Source organism: Nannospalax galili, unplaced genomic scaffold, assembly GCF_000622305.1.
Source record: "Nannospalax galili isolate Female #2095 unplaced genomic scaffold, S.galili_v1.0 scaffold3122, whole genome shotgun sequence".
NCBI classification, from domain to species: domain Eukaryota; kingdom Metazoa; phylum Chordata; class Mammalia; order Rodentia; family Spalacidae; genus Nannospalax; species Nannospalax galili.
The window spans coordinates 150268-152533 of NW_008347513.1; the positions used below are offsets into that span (position 1 = coordinate 150268).

Sequence of the window (2266 nt, forward strand, 5' to 3'; positions counted from 1 at the left end):
AAATCATCTCTCCAACCCCCTAAGTTTTCCTTTTAAATACGCTTTTTCAGAAAAAAGGCATGTTTCCAAAACAGTGATGATGTTGATGTTATTAATGGAATTACTAACAACTCTCATTTACTTAGAGCTTAATGTTACAGGCACTGTCCTAAACCTTTTCCTTGGGTTTGCTTAACCTCTGCAGCCACCCTAACAAGCAGAAACTGTCATCTCTATTTTATGGCCACAGAAAGTTGCTAACGCTACAAGTCCGGGGCTGAGCTAAGACCAGAAGCTGCACTTGTTAACCACTAACCACACACATCTGCGGCCAGGAAAGGACTAGCCGACCAGAGTTTTGCATTTAAAAAAAAATGAAAATGAAAATCGGAATCCTACAGCTATTCCTAAGGGAAACCACATAGTTATCAGTTCAGGGCTGCCGCAGGGCGGTCGGCCAAAATCCCAGTCTCAGCTGGGTCCTTCACCCACCGGCGCCCGGAGCGGGGAGTGAGGAAGCTGAGTGAGGGGAGGATGATGACCAGGACCTAGACAGCGGCATGAAAGTCTGCGGTGGGATGGAGGATGGGGATGCGGATGGAGGACCCGCAGCGGGTCGAGAATGGAGGATGGGGAAAAGGGTGGAGGGCGGGGGTGAGGGTGCAGGACGGGGAGAAGATGGAGGACCGGGATGCGGGTGGAGGACGGGACCGAGCGGCCTCCCCGTGGCGGGGGCTCCTCGCGGCGCACGGCTCCGGGACACCCGCGTCCCCTCCCGCACCCCACCCTCTCAAGTCCTCACCACGCTCAAAACTCAAATCCAACCAAGCACTCCCACGCTGTCCTCCTCAGACACCGACTCGCCCGAGCTGCGCCGCCATGGCTTCCGGGGCCGCCGGAGATTCAAAATCGCAGCGGCTCTCTCTAAGAGCCATGCCGATTGGCGCGCGCTGCCAGCCTCGCGTTCATAGGCTGGAGCCGCGAGGAGGCCGCTGATTGGTCGGTGCCCAATGCCTGCCCCCAGGGAGCGCAGATTGATTGGCTGTGCGTGGGTTTCAAATAGGCCAAACGGTTGGCGCGTGATGACGTCAGACGTTCGTAGGGAACTGCCCGGATGTGGCTGGGAGGAGGCGGGCGGCTCAGAAGCCTCAGGATTAGCAGGTGTTTCTGTGGTTACCCGTTTGTTTACTCCGTAAACAGTGCATTTCTAAAGGGACGGGCTCCACGGTCACGGCTAATTTAAAAACAAATTAAAAAGCGTTCCTTTGCAGGACACGGGTGCGCTTACATGCATGCAAGCAATGCACTGATACATATAAAAATCAAGAAAAAGTATATGTATATATACATATATATGTATATATATATGTACTCTGACCTCCATGGGCACTGAAGGACACAGGTGCACTTAACATACATGGAGACAATACACTTACATAAAATAGCAATTGTTTTTAAAGTGCCCCCAAGTCCTTTAACACTCTTACTGCTGCCCAGATTTCATTTTCCAATGCAAGTTTGCATCCGGACAAATTTAATAGGTGCAACGAGATTCTAAAATCTGCTGGGCGAAAAATTGCTTCCTGGCGGCCCCCTCACCCCGCCGTGAGAACCTTTGTGAGTGTTCTTTGAAGTCTAGCCACGAAGTCATTTCTTCCTGGGATTCCTATTGCTGTTATGAAAACTGTTTTCTTCGTTTTCTAAGTATAGCAATGTATAACACAATATCTCAAGGAAAAGACACTCCTGTGTTTAGTGGCCCAGGCCCGTGACCCCAGCTCAAGGGAAGATGAGGCAGGAGGAAGACAAAACCAGCCTGTGCTACATGGGGAGGCCCTGTCGTAAAACAAAAATAAAATCTAAAACCCCATCAGGTGCTTGTTGATTTAAATGAAAAAGGGGTGGGAATCTGTTAGTAGGTTCCCCACATCTCAATAAGAGGAAGAAAACTATACTTCTGTTGGGCTTTGGTTTGTTTTGTTTCTTTTTTTTTGTTTGTTTTTTAATTATTTTATGTGTATGAGTGTGTTGCCTGCATGTAGGTAAGTGCAACCGTGTCATGCAATGCCCTCGGAGGACAGAAGAAGCTGTTGGATCCCCTGGAACTGGAGTTATGGACAGTTGTTAGCTGTCATGTGGGCGCTGGGATTCAAACCTCCATCTTCTGCAAAAACAACCAGTGTTTTTAACCACTGAGCCATCTCTCCAGCCCTGTTTCTTTGTTTTTTGAGACAGGGTCTCCACGTAGCCGCAACTGGCCTGGAACTCACTATGTAGACCAGGTTGG

The 2266-nt window shown here is 49.7% G+C and overlaps 1 protein-coding gene across 2 annotated transcripts in view; it reads right to left on the bottom strand.

Annotated features, from left to right (window-relative positions):
• The window catches only part of Ect2 (epithelial cell transforming 2), a 65017-nt gene extending 64095 nt beyond the window's left edge, over nucleotides 1–922 (bottom strand). For both annotated transcript variants that reach the window (XM_008844032.3, XM_008844031.3), the window contains exon 1: nucleotides 782–922. The gene's annotated coding sequence lies outside the window, so the exon portion shown is untranslated. The remainder of the gene's footprint in view (nucleotides 1–781) is intronic.
• Nucleotides 923–2266: the final 1344 nt, after the last annotated feature.